A 13,019-nucleotide genomic window follows, 5' to 3' on the forward strand; every position below is an offset into this window, starting at 1 on the left:
ACTACATACACGTTGCCTTCAGCGAGTAAGCCCTCGAAGATAGGAACAAATATGTCTTTCACAGCTTATTGAATTGCATCCCCCTGAATGCATTAATTTTATAGAGTCATAGATAAATGAGGTTTATTGCTCAGTCATTACCAAAATAAATCTGAAATGCAAAGAGAAAATTTTACCTCTTCATCAAGGATAACCATCTCAATAGGTGCCTTCATCCCAGATTTTGCAAATTGAGAAACGGTCCAAAGCCTAATGACACGTACTTTGAGCTTCCACACCTTATGCGCTGGACCAGCATTAATACACTTGATGAGATCATACCTAAAAATTAAGGACCTCATATTTAGTGAAAGATAAAAAAAATTATTGTGAAACAATCCACATGGCACATGAACTCACCTAGCTGCCATTGCTACCTGTCACTACAAAATTACTCAAATATTATGAATTTCTGTATAAAGAAAGAGTAAGTGTGGTGATCACCTATGCTATACTTATAGAGAGTCACAGCACTGTTCAGCCCCAGTAGTGGTAAGGATTGCAAGAATCTTTACGTTTCTATTAAAATCCAATTAAAAAAAAGAAAAATTTTTTGAACTATTCAGGATTAAAGAATCTGAATAATATCAATAAAATAATTATCAAAATTAGGATAGAAATTAACGGCCAACATTTATTGTGTTTCATTGAGTTTAATTCTGAAAAATCAAAATAAGAAGCAATATATGCTGAAGAGGAAATCACCATATTTACATACACTAATTAGGTACAGTAAATTAGAAGAAGTTTCAAAAAGGCATGAAATTATTTTATTTTTGTATGTTGTCAAATAATTTTATATCATAGATATTGACATTTCAAGAGGTAGAGAATAAAGGAGGTATGAGAATTAAATTTGATATATAGCACCAATTTTTTGTTTCTTAATCTGATATAATTTTCAAAAAGTTTGTTAACAGTACCTTCAGTATGACCAAAGATTGTGTTGAGAGCATAGTATCATATTTTCTATAAATTAAAATATGAGGCATTGATTTTCATTGACTCCTAGAAAAAAATATTGCAACATAAGACAAATTACAAAAAAATATAAGATTTAGACAAAATTCAAAAAATTACTTGAAAAGAGGTATTAAAAATAGGATCAATTGTATGATAAAATTAATTATACATAGGTCGCAAGCAATTTGGGATTAGGGTTTTAAATTACATATATTAATGAATTAGTTTAAAGAATCACCATGATTACAACCAAGGTTCTAAGAAAAGGGGAAGGACCCAATAAAGAATCCATTGGCAAGCTGCTGTTAGGACTGGGCATGTTTGTGTGCAAGTGTTCCAAGTAATTGATTTTTTTCTGTGTAATCTAAAACACAAAACACAAAATACACAACCCTGAATAATCAAATAATCATCTACAAATTTTACAAAAACACAAAGCAGCAGCAGTACAACAGATCCAGAACCCAAAATCATTCAATAATTTGTTGATTAAAGAACAGAGATTCAGAGAATAAAATGAAAATCGAAGAACAGGTGCACACCAAAACCACTGACCTTTAAGACAATGACGCCGAGACGATGGCGACAAGACGACCGCGAGTAGGAAGAATCCGACGAGGATGGGCGTCGAGTGAGGAAGAAGACATCGAACAGGAGATTTGACTTGGAAAACACCGACAGTACAAAGAGAGACTCCTTGGACAGCCACGGACGGCGGCAACCAGTTACTCCGTTCGGCGGCGGTGGAGGCTAGCTAGGGTTTTCCCTTTTTGTTTTTCTTTGAATGAAGAAATGAATGAAAGTAACAAAAGAGAAGAGGGAGACCAAGAAGCAGCAACACGTTATTCCTTTCACTCTTCGAAATGACGTCACTTTAGGCAAACGGGCTGGATACCGGTCTGATCCAATTAGTTGGATTATAAGTTAATGTATTATAAATTAATGTTAATTCATATGTAATATATAAACAAATTTAATTAGAATAAATAATAATTTATTTATTTTATTTTAGACTTTATAAATAAAACGACTAATTCACTAATATGACAAATTATAATTAATGCAGTATAATTAATTAAGTAATATAAATTATAATAAATTATATGAATTATATTAATTATAATAAATTATATTAATTATATTAATATTTAAATATATAATCAAATCAAATCAAATCAATTAAATCGGAAAATACTCTCCGAAGCATGCCACGTCGGCTCCATCATTAAGTGCAGACATCCGATTTCCGATTTTTATATAATAGAATAGATTTGGTCCACGTCGTTTCATTTGAAAGCCTTTCATTATCAATAAGTGGGAAAAAAAAATCATTCCATGTTGAATATGAATATAACCTTCTCGTGTTTATAATTTTATTATTTAATATATTCTAGAAAAGTAAAAGAAGTTAAACAACCAATAATCTAAATATGAACACAAAAAGCTTATGTCAGTTTTGAATATAAAAATAATCGAAATCCAACGACTGTTTTCCTATCTAATGTATAAACCAATTTGAATGCATTTTGTTTTCTTTAGTACCTTTTATTAGTGTCAATTTCGAATGTACAGAAATGGATTTTTTTTTTTTTGTAAAGTATGATCTTTTATTATATAATGTTTAAGTGAGATAAAAAAAATATATCAGTGAATAAAAATCACACTTTAAAACAATTGAAAGAAAAAATTTGAAATTGATCCATTTTTTAGGAGGTACAAAAATTAAAAGAAAAAAAATTGAGATTTATCCATTTTCTACATTAAAAATTCTCTTGAAACAATTTTAACATCTTTTATATATATATAACAATAATAATGACGATATAGTAACAACGGAAGAAATAACATTGGGTAATAAGACAAAAATTTGGTAATTGTTTAATTTTCCGATCAGGGAAACATAGAAGAATCTTTCCATGTCCACTGGGGTTGCATTATCCTTTCTTACTTGGACTAATAGTTAGTGCTAGACTTTTGATCCCATATAAATTGCTACAATTGTTGACAAAATAAAAAATTGCTATGATTGCAACATTGATATGCCACCATATCCTACTTACATGATCCCCATAATATATGTTACGGCCTGGCCCAAATCACTAGCGAGCTGGCTCAATCCGAGCACCATCCGATCCGGACGGTCAGGAGCAAGACGCTCAGTCGCCGACCCGGACACGCGTCTCTGACAGCTACGCTACAGCTGTGGAAAGGAAGCATCAAGGAAGGTGGGTCTGTTCTTAATGGGCCCACCTCTGACATAGTATATATGGGAAAGGTCCTGTCCTTCCCCCAAGATACGTCACATACCGCTCACTCTTTTTCGCCTGCACACTTTGCTTACTAGAGCATCAGAGTGTCTTTGCAGGTAACACCCCCCTTCTTCATACGAAGAGCTCGTGACGTCGGCTGCACTCCCTTAAACCCGGCAACCCAAAACTAGGCAATCCCCCTCTCATCAATCGAAGTACCAACCCGAACCGTCCGGTACCTGATCTATCGAACAATATAACTATGAAACCATAAAGTACAGTGCCAATGTGTAGACACATAGGGTCACCCAAAAACCTTTCCAAATTGCTTGCAATAAGAATGTTGTCCTCATATTAATTTTGGTTACAACAATTGTTGAAAAATAAGACTCAAAGAATATTAGTCAACCAATTAAAAAGTGTGTATTTCTAATAAATTAAAATAATCCAACGGAGGCATCTTAGTAGAATGTGTGGCACTCTTTTTCTATTGTTTTCGCTGAATTTCTTATTCATAATCAATGGCTTGATGATAAGACATTCCTCCACCTATAACCGACATATCTTTCTTGATAATTTTGATTTTGATTTTATTTTGTGTCTTTAATTCTCTCTAAGATTCACAAAGGAGACATGAATTTGAAAAACGTTTACCAAATTCATGATTTGTTCGGAACATGAGGCACTCACTTATCACTATGTATATATCCCTCCCTTATTGGCTTGAACGGACATGATGAGTAATATTAATCATTGAGCATCTTTAGAGGAGCTTACTATACTTTAATTTGTTAGTATATATATGTTGCTTAACTAGAATTTTTATGACTGAACGCCTAAATCTAAATTGGTTCATAGATTAAAATATTTTGATTCTTAAATTATTCCATCAAATAAATTGGTTTTTTCATCATTTTAAAGAAACTAATTTATCTTATAATGAAATTTTTTAAAAATGTAATTATTTTATAACAAAATTTATTAAGAATTTATTTATTATCACGTACATTAAAAAATTTATTGAAAACAATGAAGAGACCATTTGTCGGAAGTAATTTTTAGAAACTTCCAGAATAGTAAAAATTTGTTGAACTAAAGTATCTAATTTAAAGGTCATTAAAAAATAATTTGAGTATTTATTCAAATATTATAATGAATGTTATTTTGCACACAAGAATAAATTATGATTTTCAATCATGATAGGTTTTAATTGCTAATAATTACATATTTGCATAGTTAAATTGTCAGTATTTAAATTTTTTTGTAATAAAAAATAACAATTTATTCATATATCTACTTAAAAAGTATACGGGTACCTACTATTTAAATTGTTGTTGTTGTTGTTTTTTTTTTTTTTTTTTTCGTCTACTTTCTTTATCTCTAAAATAAAAGTACCTCTGATGAACATCAAATTAAATGTATAAAAATCCTTATTCTAATATAAAAGGTAGATTCTATGCTACCCAACACTATTTTTGGGGTATGCGCGCTACCCATCTTTATGTAGTATGAGATTATTGGTGCAAATATAAAATGTCGATTCCCTACCTTAATTAACCAAAATCAACCGGTGTTAATAACAAATTTAAGCACAATTTACGAAATTATTTATTTCTATTATTGTCAACAAATATTAATGAATGTATATTATTATTAATTACTCTTACACCCATTATTTTTTTCTTGTTTTATAAATGAATATAATATAAAAATGAGTTATTTTGAATTTTAAATTTATATTTTAATAATTTAATAATAAAATCCTTTAGATTTTTTTATTTAATATATAATAATGTAAAAAATTATTTTTTTAATATAATTTAATAAAATAACTTTTTATAATACTTTTAAAATATATCTTTAAACACATATTAATAAGACTATATAATATAATATGTCTTCTTTTTTTATTTAAAACTGCAATCATCTTTTTTATTAAATGAAAATTACTTTTTTACTGCTAAATATAAAATTTACTATATAAATAAATTTTATAAAAATAATTTAATCTTATATAATAGTCCACAAAAATTCATCCTAATATAATTCACAAATTTTTACCAGTCGGTTGTGTTTCAGTACTATTAATTATTTTAAAGAACAACCCCCTTTCCCTGTGAAAAAATTAAATAAATTAATAAAATAAATAAAGATATTTTTAATTCTTATGCTTATACATAATTGAATTATTCATATATTTTTATATTAACGATACATGACAATTAGATTTAAATATTATTATTATTATTATTATTATTATTATTATTATTATTATTATTATTATTATTATTATATGAAATTTAGTTGAAAGTAATATATCTACCACCAAATTAGGAAGAAACCTACTTTGATAGGAAGTGGGCACTTGTCCCGCACAACAAGATAAACAATAAATCGCTGTAGAAAATTGTTGGTGGTTTCTGGAATTGCCGCAAATTGACAGAATAACAGTGATTTTGGTAATGTTTTCATACTTCGTTAAAAACTTATGAGAATAGCAGCAGTTTGGTGTCTAAATCGCCGCAAATAGAATTTTGGTCAGTTTATTAAAATATTTATAAAAAACAATCTAGCCCATTCTTCTCATTTTCGCGCAAACCCTAGGAGAGCAAAGGCATGAATCACGAGCTCTGAGAATCCTTGCCGTCGTGTAGCTTCCCTCCATCAGTTCCAGCTGCTACGTCCTCCCTGTCATTGATCTACTCCCTCTGCCGTGTAGCTCCTACGCACAAAAGGATAGTGGAAGGGCACGTCCATTGTTCTTCCCTCCACCGTGCACGCCCATGTCGTCGTGGAGTTGCATGGCTGTCCATCTGATACGGAATTTACAAATTAATTTTTCATAGAACTACCGAGAAGTATACTGGGTCTTATCAAGTAATAAACTCACGGTGAGTGAGGTCGATCCCACGAGGATTCACGAATTAAGGAAACAATAGTTAATTGATTATTCTTGTTAGACGGTCATAATTGGATGATGAGCAAGACATGTAAATGACATGAAATTAAATGAAAGCAATAAAGAACTAAAAAGTAAATGACAAGAATGTAAAGTACTGGGAATTTAAATTGTAAGAAAAGTAAAGTACCAGAAAGTAAAGTGCAAGAAAATAAAGTGCAGGAAGTAAATAAAGATCATTGAGATCAATAGATGTTGTATTCTCAAGATCAATAGCTTTCATCTCCTCTTCAATCATGCAGTTATTGGTCTCTTGGCAAATCATAAGTGATTGGATTCTAATTCCTTGGCAATTCAATCTCTCTTGACTTGAGCAGTTGCCAATTCCTTAATCTAATTGTTCATGAGAAGAGATGAAGAGTGGTCTCTGATTTAGAGCCACACAATTTCATGAATCAAGTTCTGGGATGATTATATTCACGTATCAATCTCAAACCCAATTTCATAACCACTGTGAGAAAGAACTTCAAGCAGAGATCTATGATTCCTTTCAAAGGCTCACATAGAATTCAAATAGATTAAATTCCTTTTCTGATAGAATTTGAATTATTAACATGAAGATCGAAGATCTTTCTAAAGAAACAACAAAAGAAGAATTGAAGATGAAGAATGAAAACAAATTAATCCATTTAATTGCAACAGAGTTCTCTTTCCCAATGTATAGAATTAGAAGCTCATAACTAAAAAGAAAATTACAAAATGTATAAGAAAGAAGGTGGAAAAGAGGAAGAGAGAGTGAGAGTGAAAGCTAAGAGAGAGTCCGAAGACTCTCCCCTAGAATAGTGTTATGTGTGTAAAGAGAGAGTCTGAAGACTCCCTCTAATATGGTGTCTGTAACTAATGAAACAAAGGCCTCTTTATAAGCTACCTAAATTACAAATTTAAATGAAATTTAAATTACAATCAAATGAAAATTAACTACTTCTAGAGGATTCTTGTAGCCTTGATTGGTTGGCAATTATGGGCTTGCTTGCATAAATTTTTAGTGTACTTCGAGTGAGAAAATTGGACCAAATTGAAGCTCCAGGGGTGGCTTGGGCATTACTTTGACAAGGTGCTTCTATTTCCTGGCATTGGTAACGCTTCACAAATTAGGGATGAAAAGTTGGTGTCGCGCGTACTTGCTCAGTTGCGCGTATGCGTGAGGTGTAACACCCTCACTACCAAAATGTCACGCTTTCGGCTGCGCCACTCTGATAGCAAGAAGTATTACGACTACTTTATATACTTAATATTAAAATAGGAGCCTATGACTCGACACCGTATCGCTGATTTTTTTTGAAAACCGGAAATAAATACTTTACCTTAAAAAACAAACAAGCATAGATTCATATACAAGACTTCTTACACAATAGCTTATAATGTAATACACATATAAACATACAATTCCTATCCCTCTTATAAAAATTGTAATAACAAAGACGAGGGAAGAATAATTGTCTAATTAATACAATATCATATAAACCAAAACGCAGTATAACTCTTCATAATGCTCCTTCATTCGATTCCTGAAAAGGTAAAGCTGTAGGGGGTGAGAACCTAACTATGATAAACCCCAATTCTGTGATTTATATTGTGTAGAATTTGGGGGGTTTTGTCAATATTTTCCACACTTATTCATATAAATTGCATGGTTTTGTGTTTCCTTCCTCATTTCGCTTCATGGTTGAAAACATGCTTCTTTTACCTTAAAAATACTATATTTTAATCATCTTCTATTACCATTCGATGCCGTGATGTGTTTGTTGAGTGAATTCAGGATCTATAGGGCAAGGATGGCTTAGAAGATGGAAGGGAAGCATGCACAAGTGGAAGGAACATGAAGAATTGAGCTTTGGAGAACTGGCTGCGACGCACACGCGTGAGTGCGAGGTTAGGAATGGCGCGTGAGAGTTGACGCAATCGCGTGGATTGGCAAAACTCCCAACGACGCGTGCGCATGCATGACGTGTACGCGTGTCTCGCAAAATTCAGACGACGCACACGCGTGGCCGACGCGCACGCGTGACGCCCAGTACGTGACCCCATTAATGAAATTGTGGCTGGCAATTTCTAAAGAGCTCCAGGCCCAAATTCAAGTGGATTATTCATGGAAAAGACCGAGGAACTCTAGGGAGAAAAAGGGGATGATTCATTTGACACTTGACACATTTTTTGACTAGTTTTTGGGTTCTCATGTTCTAGGGAGAGAAACTCTTGCTCCTATCTAGATCTAGTTTGATTTGATCTTCCATTGTTGATTTTCTGAATTGGATTTTATTAATCTTAGTTTCAATTATTGAAATTGAATTCTCTAGTTTTCATTTTGTTAGATCTTGTGTTTGAATTTGAATTTTCTTGTTATTTTCCCATTTCCCTCTCATTCTATGAACTTTGTAGATCTAGAACTTCTATTGGTGCATTGATGTTTTCTATGATTAGTAGTATTGTTGAGTTGTTTTCTATTGATAATTGTTAGTAGGTACTTGTAGTTTTCAATTAATTTGCAATTTGAATATGTCTTTTATTAATGCATACCATGTGTTTGATGAAATGTTTCCCTTGATTATGGAGTAGTTTTCTTTACTCTTGGCCTAGGCTAAGGGAATTGGGTAAATTTGAGTCATTAGGTCTAATTGATTTGGTGATTTGAGAATTATTTGTGGTCAACTTGATACCCATTGACACCAATCTACTACTAAGTCAATTAGTAGTTGGATTGGGATTTATGAGTTGAAATTAACCAAGCTATTTAATGTACTTCAAGCTTGGGAATAGACATTATATATACTTCAAGCATAGAGGTAGACTCAATGAGCTTGGTTCCTCATAATTGTCAAAAGATGGCTATTAGACAAGGATGGTGATGCCAATTCCTCTGCCTAGCCAAGAGTGCTTTTTATCATTCATACTTGAATCCTAAAAATCCCAATTGTTTAGTTCTTATTGTAGCTAGTTTAGCTGTTTACTTAGTCTTAGAATAGAAGTAGCTTACATGTTCCCTTGCTAGGTTGAAATTGCTCATACTTGCCTTAGTTACTTGACTTAGTTTCTTGCACTTTAAGATTCCTTGCACGTTAAGCTTAGTAGTTTAAATTCTTGTTCATGACTCCCAACCCTGAAATTCTAACCAATAATTATGCATATGTTTGCCCATTCTCTTGAGGATGACCCGAGACCAATACTCTCGGTTACTTTATATTGTGGTTGACTTTGTGACAACCATAATTCTAAATTTGATTGGTAGGATTCATTGTTGGTTTAGAACTATACTTACAACGTGAATATTTTGTGAAATTCTTTACCGACGATAATCCTACTCCTATCAAACCACACGGTCTCACCACGAAGTTTCAGAGTTGTCATAAGAAGATAATTACTGAGGAAACTGTTTTCAAGCTCAGTGATTATCATTGCCTTATGAATCTTTTTAAACCAATAGCTAATCATTTAAAAGCTTCAAAGAAACAATATTTAATCTTTCAGAAATCCAAAACCTTTTTTTTTCTTATAAGAAAATATTAATCATAGACCAACCATGCAATCAATCAACACAATCATCAATTCAGCACCAAAACTCATTCTCAAAAGTAGCACACCAGGACAAACATAGGCAAAACAGATAAGGAAAGCACAGGTTTAGGTAGCAGTTATAGCAAATAGTTCAGGTAGCAATTAAGAAGAGTTTAACAATTAGGCACACCAAAACACGTTCAAACCCAAGCAAAGCATACAAATGCATATGATGCATGCCTGTCCTATGGCTAATGAGCTCATCTGTCGGTTATCCAGCCAACCCGACAAGTCCAAAAACCTTAGACTATCTCCCGACGCATGATAGTTGAGAGATTTATACCGGTTTAGAATTTAACCAATAAATTTCGTTGTGAGCATAACCCAAACCGATAATTGACCCTCAAATAAAAGTTTAACTTGTGTGTTTGTCACAAGTACAAACCCCAATAAAAATAACCGAGGTATTTAAACCTCGGGTCGTCTTCTCAAGGAATTGCAGTGAGGTATGCGTATTATTGGTTATGGTATCAAAAGGGGTGGGGTGGTAAAAGTGCAAGAAATGTAAATCAAACAATTAAAGAAACAATTACTAAAGGAGGCATTAATGGCAAGGTTGAGAGTTAAGCTTTCCATCCTAGTCATTAATGATCATACAATATTTGTCAAGAGCTTGTCTCATTTGGTCGTCTCTAACAATGGAAGAAGGTATAAAATTATCTTCACATGAGAGAAAGTCAATTAAGACTAGTTATCTCGATCCAAAAGTCCTAATCTACCTACTAATGGAATCAACAAGAGATTAGAGTCAATTGAAACAATATTAACTAACAACCCTAGATCACCAACCTAAATTGGGTATTAATGACTCAAGATTGCCTAATTTCTATTTCCAAGTCAATAATGCTCAAATATCTACTCTAACATCCTTCCAAGCATTTTGTCAAATACTTGGAGGGCATAAAAGAAAAGCATGGTAAATTGACAACAAGAATATTAAATCTACAACTATCCAATTGCAAGGAATTAACAACAACTCAATTAAACAACAAGGGAATATAAAACATGATTTGCATTGAAAGGAAAACCAAATCCAATAATAGTGCATCAACATAAAAGAGACATCAAAGGGGAAATTGACAAGAAAACTAAGAGAGCATAGATGTAACAACAAGGAATTTTAAAGAAAACAAGATGAAGACAAGATATTAAACCTAGATCTAAGAGAATTTAACTTAATCCTAACCAAATTCTAGAGAGAAGAGGGAGCTTATCTCTCTAAAAAACTAACTAAAGGCTCACCATAACTAATCTAAGTGCTCCCCTGACGTTAGGATTTTTTCCAGTAAAGAAGTTCATAAAAATAGTCGCGTTGTAGATATAGTCTCTAAACCAACAAAAATCGCTTCGTGCAAACGTTTTGGTTGTCACAAGTAACAAACCCCTTAAAAATTGTTAACCGAGTATTCAAACCTCGGGTCATCTTCTCAAGGAACTGCGGGGAAGTATGTTCTTATTATTGGTTATGGAGGTTGTAAAATCGGGGTTGAGAGTGAAGAGTAGATATGACGAATAATTTAAATGGCAATTAAAATAAATAGATACTGTAAAGCAAACTTTTGGCAAGGTAAGAGAAATTGGAAGTCCAACTTAGTTATCTCTCTCAACAATAATGAAAGTTGAATCTAAATTCCACTTAGTTAACCTTTACTAAAGTAAAGGAAAGTCAAGGGACTAATTAGTTTGACCTTCGAATCCTATTTATTTTCTAAGAAAAAGTTGGAATTATTGAAGTTCAGTTCAATTAGCAAGATAATGATTATCAATTATGCTGAGTTTAATAATGTTGAGTTACTGATTTTTTAACCAAGACCAAAAAGGGAAAAAGTAAAATTGTTGGAATAAAGATGTCCTTAGATGGAAAGCAATGGTAACACAAATTAAAGAGAAAGCAATCAATAACTGAAATACCTCAAATAATCATTAATTCAAATCATAACATGGAAAGGGTTCATAAGTCAAGTTGGCAACATTTATAGATACGAATAAAAGCATTAAGATAAAAGTAGCATAGAAACATAAATTAAAGTAAATACTAAACCTGGATCGAGAGTCACTCTTAAAAACTAAGAGAAGTCCTAAATTCTAATCCTAATCCGAAGAGAGAGAGGAGAGAACCTCTCTCAAACTAAATCTAAATCATGGAAAGTGAAAATTGGCGAGCTCCCCTTGAATGGATGCATTCCCGCACTTTATACCCTCTAGTCTATGTGTTCTGCACTTGGATTTGGGCCAAAAGGGCTTCAGAATCCCCTTTGAGCGTATTCTGTAAATTCTGATACGTGGCCTCTGTCACGCGTCCGCATGGGTCACGTGGTCGCGTCATCTGGAGCTTTTCCTTGCCACGCGGTCATGTCAGTCACGCATCTGCATCGTATGCGTTATACTTAAGGCGCGCGGTCGTGTCAGTCAAGCGGCCGCGTCACTGCTTCTTCGCTTTTGGCACGCGATCGCGTCGTCCATGCGATCGCATGGATACCAGTTTCTGCAAAACTCCGTTTCGCACTTTCCTTCCATTTTTGTACGTTTTCTTTTCCATCCTTTAAGTCATTCTGCCTTAGAAAATCTGAAACTACTCAACACACTAATCACGGCATCGAATGGAAATAAAGGTAATTAAAATAATTAATTTTAAAGCTTAGGAAACATGTTTTTCACATACATCACATAATAAGGAAGGAAAAGTAAAACCATGCAATTAATATGAATAAGTGGGTGAAGGATTGAATAAATCACTCAAACTAAGCACAAAATAACTCATGAAATATGGGTTTATCAACCTCCCCACACTTAAACAATAGCATGTCCTCATGCTAAATCCAAGGTAAAGAATAAGGTAAGGTTAAAGTAGTGGAATGTTATGCAATGCAACCTATTCTAAATGCATCTACCTAAATGAGTCATGCAATTCCAATTTAACCACTCATATATAAAGCTTACATGTAGTCAAATTAATTTACATCCTCAAGGAGTTATATATATATATAGCCAACCCTTAAATAATAAAGCATTTTAGCAAATGAGATGGGAAATAAAAATATTGTACAAACTTGCAAAACAATTAGTAAATTAAGCACATATATATGTTGATGAGTTACTGAACCCTCACTGGATTTTGTGTTTACCCTCTAGTTACTCAGTGTTTATTGGGTTTATTCACTCTACTTTTCTTTTTATTCTTACTTTCTATAACTTTGTTCTTCATCTAACCAATCAACAATTATAGAGTACAGTCATACCAAAAGTCATGAGGTCTT

Source organism: Arachis ipaensis, chromosome B8 (genome assembly GCF_059453495.1).
Source record: "Arachis ipaensis isolate K30076 ecotype BB chromosome B8, ASM5945349v1, whole genome shotgun sequence".
Classification (NCBI taxonomy): Eukaryota; Viridiplantae; Streptophyta; class Magnoliopsida; order Fabales; family Fabaceae; genus Arachis; species Arachis ipaensis.